Source organism: Plecotus auritus (assembly GCF_963455305.1).
Source record: "Plecotus auritus genome assembly, chromosome: 8".
Classification (NCBI taxonomy): domain Eukaryota; kingdom Metazoa; phylum Chordata; class Mammalia; order Chiroptera; family Vespertilionidae; genus Plecotus; species Plecotus auritus.
The window spans coordinates 30,369,755-30,382,844 of NC_137782.1; positions in this window are offsets into that span (position 1 = coordinate 30,369,755).

Below are 13,090 nucleotides of genomic sequence, written 5' to 3' on the forward strand. Positions count from 1 at the left end.
CACCACGCAGGCACATAGTTCTGGTCCTTTGCAGTCCAGGATGCTGCGATCAGCTCCATGAACTGAGGTGGAGACTTCGAGCTGGGAGATTCATTGCAGAGCTGTGGAAACTGAGGCCCAGAACCCAACACCAAGGCACCCAATTGTGGTAAAGGAAGGAAGTGCCACAGACAACATAGCCAGTTAGCCAGAGTGCCTCACAGAGCAGCTGGTTCAGTCTCTTCCTTGTATACCCCCCCTACCTGGAGGGCAGGTGGGCAGTGGGGTGAGAGTTAGATTGGCTGCTATGGCCCCATGGAACTGAAGGGGTCCCAGAGGGGCATGAGTGTGGTTGTAGGTGTGCATGTGTGTGCATCTATATGCACGTGTGTGTGCATGTGCTGTGACATGGAGGAGCGAGGGACATGAGCAAGCTGGTGTTGGACATCCACAGTGTCTGTTCTGATTTGGCAGTGCTCATATCACAGGTGTCTTCAATATTTAGCAATGTTGAATGTGACCCTACTGAGCATCACTGTGCCCCGGTCTCAGGTCAGACAGAAGGCCCTGATGAGAGTCTGGATAGCCAGGCCAGCTGGGGATGAAGCAGTGCACCACAGCAGGCCAGGTGGCATGGAGTGTGGGTAAGCTGCTGTGTTTAATGCCAGTGCAGGACAAGCCCAGAAGAGCTCATGTGTAGGGAGGTGGGGGCGGGGGTGGTGGCTTCTGAGCACCAATAGCGGGTGTAAGAGGTGTAGCACAGAGAACCAATGTGCATTTCCCAGGAATGGTCAGCAGAGCTCTTTCTGCAGAACCAGGGGTCCCAGGGCCCCTGGAACAGACTGGACTTCAGCCGGGCATGGGGCAGGGCTGCTGGACAGTCCCATGAGAGCAGTGCTCAGAAATAGGGGGAACCACTGGCCTTGTCAGAAGGAGCAGAGACTTCTCCAGGTCCTCAAGGGCACTGCCTGCTTGCAGGGCACAAATACAATGTATCAGCTAGCTTTTGCTGCATAACAAGCCGTTCCAAAACTTGATGGTTTAAAACAATAACCATTTTTCATTTAGCATCCCATTCTGAGTCAGCAGGTGCTGGTCTTACCCAGATCTGCCAGGCTCTCCCCAGTATCTGTGGTTGGCATAAAGTTCCAGAGTGGCTCCCGCCCATGTCTGAACAGTGGCAGTTCTGCTGGCCTTGGTGCCTTGGTTCTCCATGTGGCTTTTTCCTGTCTAGCTGCAGGTTGGCCCAGACTTGTCTCCATGTCAGTCTCAGGTTCAAGTGTAGCAAGAGATAGCAAGCTCCAGCACACAGTGTTTTCCAGCCTCTGCCAGCATCATATTAGCTAATTTTTCATTGGCCAAACGAGTCACATGACCAAGCCCTCATTCCAGAGGTGGAGAAGCGGACCCTGGCAGGATTGGGGAAACCACATGTGTACAAGAGAAGGGGCATGTGTACAAGAAAGGGAGGGACTGGGGCCTTTTTGCAATCAATAAGTGGATCAATGGGCCACACAGGAGGAGACAGATGTGGAGATGAGATAGCCCCTTCCAGACCTCCCAGAGATCACAGCCCAGATGCCCAGATGGGCCTGGCTGGTGTGCACTTGGGGGAAACGTCCCAGGTGTGGCCCACAGTTGGGAACAGTGGGGACTGTGGCTCAGTTGGGTGGCGATCCTACTGAGCATCACTGTGCACTATCACTTGGGAACACGGGCCCAGTGCTGCCTGAACTCCTGTTGTTTCAATAGAAGTTAGGTATCTGTATTTTATGTGAAATTTGTTTAATTATTGTCAACTAATTTATAATGTGACATAGTGTCCTCTTACATTGAAATGCTTTTAACAACAACACAGAGCAAAGGATTGCTATGCCAGCCCTGGAAGTAGAGCTCACTTCCATGTTTAGTAAAAGCAGCCAAAGTTCCTGCACAGAATGTTCAGAGCAGGGAGGCTAGTGGCAGGCATTTCCCAGGACCCTCCTGAGGTGCAGGCCATCTGGGTGGGCTTCCCAAGCGGGTATGTATATGGAGGATCAGTGACCTTACTCTATGAAACTTATACCTCAATAAAACTTAAAACACCAAACTCACTCTACACAGGAGACGAAGCGAATCTGCAGACTGACCGAAACGCAGGGCAGCAGCCTCCCCTCTGCTCTAAGTTTAGGGCAGGAAGTAAGGGTTGCTGGAGGTCGTGGAGGGTAGCTACATGTGGTGGTCCCTGGTGAGGATGAGGTGTGGGGCAGGGAACCATGACTGAAGGTTCACCACGTGCTGGCACTTTTCCTGCAAGTGGCTTATAATTATTAACTCATTTATTCTGATTTCACAACAACCTGATGAAGTAGAAACGATTATTATCATCCCATTTTACAGGTGAGGGAACTGAGGAACAGCGAGGTGAATCACGTGCCAAGTGAGCCAGCTAGTCATTTGATCCCCTCTCTAATCAGAGGCTGACATATGCCATCTTATGGGCTGACATGGCCAGAATAGAGCAGATCCCAATGGAAGTCCATTGTGGGTGGGGTGAAGGGGAGTTGGGGGCACAGATGTCCCAGTGTAGGGGCTGGAAGGCCTTGTGAGGCTGGCACAAGGTCCCCCATAGCCTGGCTCAGGTGTGTGGTGGCATCAGAGTGACCTGGTGATGGTAACAGAGGGTGCGTTAGCTCTGCCCACTCCAGCCTATCCACTGAGGCCTCGGGGACTGCTCTATGCCAGCACCATGGTGAAGCCATGCCTGGCCCTGGTTACCCAGGCGAGGTGTCTAGACTGGAGGGACCAGTGGGATGCAGACGTCACTGCTCTGAGAAAGCTGAACCTGCCTGGGTGCAGGTTGGTTCCCGCACTGGCTCTAGCGGCCCTGCATCCTAGAGCACAGAAGGCAGGAGTAGACGGCCCAGAAAGCCCCTCCCAGAGTGACCAAGCTCAGGTGCGCCAGAGGGATGTGAGTGGTAGTTCCCCCTTGCATCTGCTGCCCTCCAGGGGGTGGAAGCATTATTCTGATAGTGTGAGGGGCACAGGGATGGGAGGAGGCGGGGGTAGAGTTCTTCAGGGCAGGCTCTGTCACAGCGGCTACCTGAGGTCCAGAAGGCAGAAGGTCTAGAGAGTCATTGAGGTAGGGAGAGGCTGTGTTAAATTCTTGGAAAGCCCGCCAAATCACTGGCAACCTGCACTCTGGGGTATCGCCCACCAGGACCTCCTGGGGACCAGCATCAGGGTGTGGCCTGAGTTCTCTCCAGCTCTGTTTATAGCACACTAGGCTGAATCAGGACTCAGGGTATCTGAGGGTGCCCCTACGTTTCTCCTGCAGTGGGTGAGGCCATGCACACTGGGGCTCCACCTAGTTTCAGGGTACAAGGCACTGCACAGGAGCTGCCCCTCTCGTGCCCCGCACAGGTTCTCCAGTGCTCAGCAGAACCCAGGCCCAGCCAGGACAAGCCCTGGCCCGTGCTTCTTGCAAGGAGGTGAGCTGAGGCTGATTGGGCATTGCCCACATTGCAGGATACAGTGGGTCCTGGGCAGGGGAGAGGGTCACCAAAGCGAAGGAAAAGGCTGAGAGGCCAATGTGAGGGGTGGGAGAGCCAGGGGGGTTCAGCAGAGTGCCAGGGAGACCAACCTGCCAACTTCAGGCCTATGACAGGAAGAGAAAGCCTCTGCCGGACCATCCCCTGGGGCCAGTAAGGGCCCTAGTGCCCCCGGGAGAAGCCAGCTGTGGGGAGAAAGACCAGGTGCTTTTGTTTGCAACTATGTTCATTGGGAAGCCAAGGTCAGGACCGGAGCCCCCAGTGGGAGCCCCCTCAGTGGCAGCACTGTACCTGGAGATCGCCATCTGTCACCTCAGGACAGCCTGTCAAGCTCAGCAGGGACTCAGGGGTTCCGAGGCTGCACAATCATCCAGGCTCGTGCCCAGAAAGTGGCCCTTCCTCAGGACAGCTGGCCAATGAGCCCAGACTCAGCCCCGAAGGGGAAGCAGCCCTTCCCAGGACCGCCTTTCCAAATGGCTTGGTGAAGCCGAGGCTCAGGACAAGCTGACTCCAAGTTTGGGAGAAAATGACAAAGGGCGGAAATTAGGTCAGCTTCTTAAGAAGGAAAAGAAACCAGAAGCCGTGTGACTGCACAGGGGCAGGAGGCGATGGCGTGCAGGGCCAGCACGTCAGAGACGGCAGGTAATAGAACTTTCTTCAATTATGTGGAGAAGAGCGAGTGTGCGTCAGCCCAGGGACGGCAAGGACAGAGCTGATAACAGATGACTGGGAGAGGCAGGCGCTTAATGGGTTTTTCCCTGCAATCAGTTAACCCCAGCCAGTGGCCCTGGTGACAGAAAGGGGTGAGGCACTCGGGGAAGGCGGGTGAGGGCCGCGCTCAAGGGCCCCTTTGTGCTAGCTGTTTTCCAGTTCCATGCCTGGTGACGAGGATTTTGGTGACAGGAGCAGGACAAAAGGCTCTAGTATTCAGCAGACCTGCCTGAGGGCTTGGCAAGATGGGGCTGCCAGACGGTCAGGGCACACGGTCTCTCCACCAACCGGTACTCCTGGATGGTGCCGACGTGAGCAAGCACCCAGGACCACACAGACATGACTTACGTATAAGCCACACGTGCTCCAGCTCACACACACGAACACCCAGACCCAGAGACACACATGGGCCCAGAGCTGGCCACACAGACCCATGTTCACTCACACACGCTGTCATGGACACACATACCTGTGGATACCAGTTTGCAGAGAAGGTGGGCACCCAGATCCAGGGACACTCACATACTCACTCCCAGGTGCTCACTCAGCACACGCAGACACCAGGAACTCACACACATGCTCCCCAAACACACCCAGACATGCTCAGATCTAGATACACATGTGTCCACAGGCACATTCATACTCTCAAATACAGACATAAACACACATGCACTTCTACACTCACGTATAAATAAACAAGGACACACCCACACACACAACTCACACCTCAGGCACACACTCCTAAAAGTTCCCACACATGTGGACACAGTGACCAGACTGTCCTATTCATGGGCACGTCCATGCAGCCTCAGAGTTCACACCCTGCTCACGTCTCCCTGCTGCTGGCCCAGCACCGCTCTCCTGGGAGATCCCCACCGTGGCCCTGCCAGGGACCCCCTGCACCCCCACCTCATCTGACACCCCAGTCCAGAGCCCACCCAGGCGGAAGGAGAGAATTTCTCAGCACAGCTCTGACAGGCTGCGACCCCCTCACAGAACAGCAGCCCCAGGCAGCCTGCACCTGGCATCCTCCCGAAGCTCACGCTGACTCCATTCTTCATTCCCCCTCCTGCGGACGTGTCCTAGCATCTATAACATTCCAGGACTGCATTCCACTTAGGATACCCCATCCCCCCCGCCCCCCTGCCCAGGGATTCTAACAGGGAAGACAAGATCATGGTAAGTGAGCAGAGCACACGGTATACAGTATGTGAGAGGAGCTAAATGCAATGGAAAAGCAGGACAGAACAGGGTGGGGGAGGGGCCAGCTGGCAGAGGGCATGTTTAAGAGGTGGTCATGAAAGGCCTCATTGAGAAGGCAGCAAGGGGCTCTAGGCGGAGGGAATGCTGGTGCAAAAAGATGGGGGGGGGGGGGCAGAGTGCCTGAATGCAGGGGAGCATGGAGAGGGGGCAGCAAGAAATAAAGCCAGAAAGAAGCAGACAGCACACCATGCGAGGCTGACGAGCCCCTCTGGGAGTCTGGCAGCAGGAAGTCAGCTAGAAGCCACTGCAGTAACCCAGGCGGAAGGTGTGCGTGGCTAAGGTGGTGGGTTCTGGGTGTACTTCGAAGGGAGAGCCAAGAGATTTTGCTGACAGGTTGCTGTGGGAGTGGGCAGGGGAGAGGAGGAAGGTTGAGGAGGAGGTGGCTGGGGAGGAGTCAACAGAGTCGCTTGGACACTGGCAGGTGGGAAAATCCCCCTCACACATACACACATGCACTATCCATGTCCCAATAGAGTGTATCACCTCATATGGCAAAAGAGATGTGGCAAATGTGATTATGTTAAGGATCTTAGATGGGGAGGTTATCCTGATTGTCCCACGTGGGCCCACTACCATCACGTGGGTCTTTATAAGGAGGCAGGAGGGTCAGAGTCAGAGAAGGAAGCGGAGAGAGAGAGAGGGGGGGGGTGGGGAGGAAGCTGCTATCCATTGGCTTTGAAGAGTGGGGAGGAGAACACAAACCAAGAAATACAGGTGGCCTCTAAAAGCTATTTGCTAGGCAAGGAAACAGGTTCCATCCTAGAGCCTCCAGAAGGAACGGCGTCCTGCCGACACCTTGTTTCACACACTGCAAGGGAAGGAATTTTTATTACTTAAGCTACTATGTCTGTGGTTGTTACAGCAGCAAGAGAAAACAGTCATGCCCAGTGGAAGATGGTAAGAAGGCAACTGTATGCACGGTGTGGGGCTCCCCAGGGGAGTCAGTCGGCTCTGGGTATTAGAAACCCTGACACAGGGTGAGACCACCCTGGGAATCTGGGTAATAGATACAAGAAGAGGACCTATCCAAACCCTGGGAGCCCCAAGGTCAGGGTCAGAGAGACTAAAGAATCAGAGAAGGAGGCTGAGAAGAAGGGTTTCTCCTGTAAGCCGAGGGAAGAAGTTGCTTCGGAAAGGAAAGAGTGGATCAACAGTGAGGAACGTCCACGCAGGGAGAGCACTCAGGAATAAAAAGGAACGAGCCACTGATACATGCCACAAGTGGGTGAATCTCAAAACCATCACATGAGCGAAAGAAACCTTATGCAAAAGAACACACAGAGTAAATAAAATTCTACTTTCATACAATTCTAGGAAGTGCAAACTATCCTCTGTGACAGAAAGCAGACTGGCAGTTGCCTGAGGCTGTGGCTGGGGGTGGGGGCTGTGAGGAGACTTCAAGGCTGACGCAAACTAGATTTTGGTGGTGATCACGTGGGTAAACACCACTGTGAACACTCATTTAATTGCACACAAGTGGGTACAACTTATTTTATGTAAATCACACCTCAATGAAGTTGATTCAAAAAAAAAAAATCATCAGAGGGTGTGATCAACTTCAACTTCTATTGGAAGATGAAGCAGGATAAGGCCCAAGATTCATTGATACTGGGATGTGCTTTGGTGGCCACAAGCCAGAGGGGGGTGGAAGTGATTGTCTCAGGCCACCAGGACAATCTAGTCACCTTGAACTGCAGTTGGCAGAGGGCCAGCCATGTGACCCAACAGTGGCCAGTGCTGTGGGGGAAATCTGCCGGGGACACAGGAAGGGCTTTTGCACCCCCCTTCCCCAGTCCGGGAGGAAATGCTGCCACATGAGCACGAGGTGCTGTTGCTGCAACAGGCGCCCTCCAAGCACAATGAGAGTTCAGGAGAATTTCACAGATGACACACACTCTGGTCTTGTAGGGTCTCAGAAACAACCCTGAACAAGTTCCTCTCCCTCCATTCTGCCACCCCACCCCACCCACTCTGTGTCTTAAAGAGGGGACCCCAAAAGATACTGTTTGACTCTTGAATCTGACAACTGGAAAAACAAGGGCTAACGCAGGGGTGGGCAAACTTTTTGACTCGAGGGCCACAATGGGTTCTTAAACTGGACCAGAGGGCCGGAACAAAAGCATGGATGGAGTGTTTGTGTGAACTAATATAATTTCAAAGTAAACATCATTACATAAAAGGGTACGGTCTTTTTTTTTATTTCAATAGTTTTATTCATTTCAAACATTTTAACAAGAAGAATGTAAACACTAATTATTATAATTTGAAACTTCAAAAAATGGAGGAATCATAGCACAATAACATACCTTATATTGAAGATGGCAAAGACAAAATAAAATTGCCTAACAAAGGAAAGGTACAAAAGCCTTTCAAATTAAACTTAAATATAATAAAATAATTTAAAACTAAAACAAATAGAAAAGAACAAAATGTGTAAACAGTAAATTAAACATTTTCTTTAGTGCAACTTCCAAATGATGCCCGGGACGTAGATGTAGATGGCAATGTAGACTGGGTTGAAAGGCTTTTGGTCTTTAAAACATTAACTTCAGTGGGAACAGTGTTGTTGGTTCCTTTTTAGCTAATGCTCTGATACTGTGCTCTCCAGGGGCGTGTCTCCCTACATCACCACGATAACGTGTCTACGCATTCCCAGGGTGATGTCGGGGGACGCGTCCGCGGGCATTACAAGGAGCCTCTGGAAGACTGAGAGGTTGTTCCTTCTACTGAATGGGCGGATATAAATACGCCCACTCAGAAGAAGGAGCTGCGGCCGTGTTTCCGACGTTGCCATGTTAACACTGCTGCTGGTGAAGGAGCGGAGGGGAGAGCAAGAGAACTCTCCCCTCTTTCGGCTCCGCGGGCCGGATAGAACAGCCGAACGGGCGGGATCCGGCCCGTGGACCGTAGTTTGCCCACGGCTGGGCTAACGCCTGTGTTTGAAAAGCTGAAGTTAGTTAAACTAAAAACACAATACATGAATTTTCCAAAACCTTCAAATATATCAAAAGCAAATGAAATTGCGACAGAATCTTAAGGGGGAAAAGGCAGGAACCAGAAGATGTTCTGGAAACTTTTCAGACAGAAGTAAGCCTGAAATTATTAATTACAACATTACATGCTTACCTTACTGCTTCACAATAAGTATAAAGAAAACCTGATTCAAGAGTCCGCCTTTTCATATTTAGTAAAACAAATCAAACCAAATGCGGTTCCTGAGTGACACTTCCAAAGCAAAGTTACAAAAGATAAAAATACACCAGGATACAAAATCAGGAGGAATGCACGGCTCAAGTATTCATTTCAGATGTGGTAGCATGTAAGACAAAAAGCAAGAAGCATTACATGGACAAGGAGCACCAAGCTGTAGTGAAATGTTATGCACCAAACTGCATTGCTTTTAAATATAGGAAATAAAAACTCTTAGAAATATGAGGGGGATTTGTGAAAATACTCTACTAATTGAAGACTATAATTCATTTCTCATAATCTTCATAGACCAAGTAGGCAAACAAAAGGGAGGCATTAAAGATGCCGAATAATATAATTAATAACATTGTGTGTATGTGTGTATGTGTGTGCACATGTTGGGAATGAAGGGTGAGGTATATACGTATAAAACTTTGAACCTTGCCAACAGAAAATACATCTTCCTTTGCAACACCGCTGGAATAAACTGGTCATATATTCAAACATTAAAATACCTAAATAATTTCTGCCAACAAAAGAACAAAAATAGAGGAACTGTCCAAACCACGTTCTATGGCCTCAGGGCAATACAAAAAAAAATTTTAACTTTAAAAGTTTCCAGGAAGATCTTTCAGAAAAGTACAAGGAAGATTTGAATAGAGACCTGTGCCCTATCTTTGTTGGGAAGATCTGATTTTAATATAGCATTTATGTAAATTCGACATGCACTGACCTGTCAATAGGATACAATTCAAAATTCAAATGAGATTTTTATTTATTTGATTTTGAAAAAATCATTGCAAAATGGACCTGGAAGACTTAGTTCATGAATGGACAGGGAGATGTTGAAAAGTAGTCAACTGAAGAAGACACTTGATCTCCAAGATATGAAAACTTGTTATAAAATCACTAGAGGCCCAGTGCACGAAATTTGTGCATTCGGGGGAGGGGGGGTCCTTCAGCCTGGATTGTGAGAGGGCACAGGCCAGGCTGAGGGACCCCACCGGTGCAGGATCAGGGCCAGAGAGGGACGCGGGAGGTTGGCCAGCCCCGGAGGGACCGCAGAAAGGTTCTAGGGCGTGTCTGGCCCATCTTGCTCAGTCCCAGTCAACTGGACCCCAGCAGCAAGCTAACCTACTGGTCGGAGCATCTGCCCCCTGGTAGTTAGGGCATGTCATAGCAAGCGGTTGAGCAGCCTTAGCATATCATTAGCATATTATGCTTTGATTGGTTGAATGGCTGACCAGACAACCAGACACTTAGCGTATTAGGCTTTTATTATATAGGATAGTATACAGAACAACTGAAAGAGCCATGGAGTGGAAAGGAGCACACGGGAGACAGTGGGCACCATTCAGGACTATGAGAAATGTGGATCTGTTTGATAATATCATCTAAAAAAAAGATTTCCAGGAAAAAAATTAATTAACAATAAACCATAAACTCTTAGCAAAGAGGGAATAGAGGAATCATACCTCAACATAATAAAGGCCATATATGGAAAAACCTACAGCCAACATCATACTCAATGGGCAAAACTAAAAGCGTTTCCCTTATGATCAGGAACAAGACAGGCCTTTGTTTTTATCTTTTAATACATTTTAATAGTTTCTTTTATTGATTTCAGAGAGAGGAAGAGAGAGGAAGAGAAAGATAGAAAACATTAATGATGAGGTAGAATTATTGATCAGCTGCCTCCTTGATGTATGCCCCCCATTGGGAATATAGCCCACAACCCACACATGTGCCCTAACTGGGAATCAACTCCTGGTTCGTGGGTTGGTGCTCAACTACTGAGCCACACCAGTCAGACTGCTTTCACCATTCTTTTGTTTGTTAATCCTCACCTGATGATATTTTTACATTGATTTTTAGAGAGAGTGAAAGAGAGGAAAAGACAGAGAGAAACATCGATGTCAGAAAAATGCATTGATTGGTTGCCTCCTGCACATGCCCTGACCAGGGCCCAGGCCAGGGAGGAGCCTGCAACCAAGGTACATGCCCTTGATGGAAATCAAACCCGGACCCTTTGGTCAACAGGCCGACGCTCTAATCACTGAGCCAAACAAGCTAGGGTGCTTCCACCATTTTTATTCAACATAGCACTGGAAGTTCTAACCACAGTGATCAGACAAGAAGAAATACAAGGCATCCAAATTGGAAAGGAGGAAATAAAACTGTCATTATTCATAGATGACATGTTATTGTACATAGAAAACCCTAAAGACTCACAAAAAAAAAATACTAGATTTAATAAATGAATTCAGCAAAGTAGCAGGATACAAAATTGTTATTAAGAAACTGGTGGATTTTTTACACACAATAATGAACTATCAGAAAAAGAAATTTAAAAACCATCCTATTTATTATTGAAAAAAAAAAAGTACCTAGGAATAAATTTAACCAAGGAGGTAAAAGACCTGTACTCGGAAAACCATAGGACATTGGAAAAAAAATGAGGAAGATACAAATAAGTGGAAGCATATACCGTGTTCATGAATTGGAAGAATTAGTAAAATGTCCATACTACCCAAAGCAATCTTTAGATTCAACGCAATTCCTCTTAAAATACAAATGGCATATTTCACAGATCTAGAACAAATATTTCAAAAATTTATATGGAACCAAAAAATCCCCTAAATAGTCTCAGCAATCTTGAGAAAGAAGAACAAAGTTGTAGATATCATAATACTTGTTATTAAACTATATACTACAAGGCCATTGTAATCAAAACAGCCTGGTATTGGCATAAGAACAGGCATATAGATCAATGGAACAGAACAGAAAGCTCAGGAGTAAACCTGTGCCTTTCAGGTCAGTTAATATTTGACAAAGGAGGCAAGAGCATACAATGGAGTAAAGACAGTCTCTTTAATAAATGGTGTTAAGAAAATTGGACAGGTACATGCAAAAAAAAAAAAAAAAAAGAAAGAAAGAAAGAAAGAAACTAGACCAACAACTTACACCATATACAAAGATAAACTTACAATGGATAAAAGACTTAAATGTAGGTCCAAAATCCTAGATGAAAACATAGGCAGTAAAATCTCAGACATCTCCTGTAGCAATATTTTTGCCTATATATCTCCTCGGGCAAGGGAAACAGAGGGGAAAAAATATAAACAAATGGTACTACATCAAACTAAAAGCTTCTTCACAGCAAAAGAAACCATCAACAAAATAAAAAGGGAACCCACTGTATGGGAGAACATATTCATCAATGATACATCTGATAAGGGGTTAATTTTCAAAATATATGACAAATTTATACAACTCAACACCAGGAAGACAAACAATCCAATAATCCAATTAAAAAATGGGGAAAGGACCTGATTAGACACGTCAACAAAGGGGACACACAGATGGTCAATAGACATATGAAGAAATGCTCAATGTCACTAATCATCAGAGAGATGCAAATTAAAGCCACAATGAGATATCACCTCACACCTGCCAGAATGGCCATCATTAATAAGTCAACAAACAACAAGTGCTGGTGAGGATGTGGTTAAAAGGGAACCCTAGTGCACTGTTGGTGGGAATGCAGACTGGTGTAGCCACTGTAGAAAACAATATGGAATTTCCTCAAAAAATTAACAATGGAACTGCCTTTTGACCAGTGATCCCACTTTGGGGAATATATCCTAATAATCTCAAAACACCAATTCTAAAGAATATATGCACTCCTATTTTCATAGTAGTGTTATTTACAATAGCCAAGATGGGCACTTGGAAACAGCCCAAGTGCCCATCAGTAGATGAATGGATAAAAAAGAAGTGGTACATTTACACAATGGAATACTAATCAGCCATAAAAAAAAAAAAAAAGAGGAACTCTTACCTTTTGCAACAGCATGGATGGACCTGGAGAGTATTATACTAAGTGAAATAAGCCAGTCAGATCAAGACAAATACCATATAATCTCACTAATATGTGGACTTTAATGAAGAAAATAAACTGATGAAAATAGAACCAGAGGTATGGATGCATGGAACATACTTACAGCTTTCAGAGGGTGTGGGGAGGAGGTACTAGATGAAAGAAGGTGAGGGGATTAGCCAAAGAACATATATGCATAGACCATGAACACATACAACAGTGTGGTGATGGCCAATGGGAAGTGGGGAGGGAGGGGCAGGGGCTGGGTAGAGGTGGGCAATTGGAGGGAAAGGGAGTGGAGATATCTATAATAGTATCAATAATAAAAATAAAGTTAAAAAAATAAACCGTGAAATACAGATGAGTGTATATAAACCTTGAAGAATAGAATGCTTTCCTAAGCATAACACCAAAAGCCAAAATCACAAAAGAAAAGAATCACAGATTTTGACTATATAAATATCTGAAACCTCTGTATGTTTAAACAGATAAAATAAACAAAATAAACCAAAATAAAAAAGAGATGATGAATTTGGGA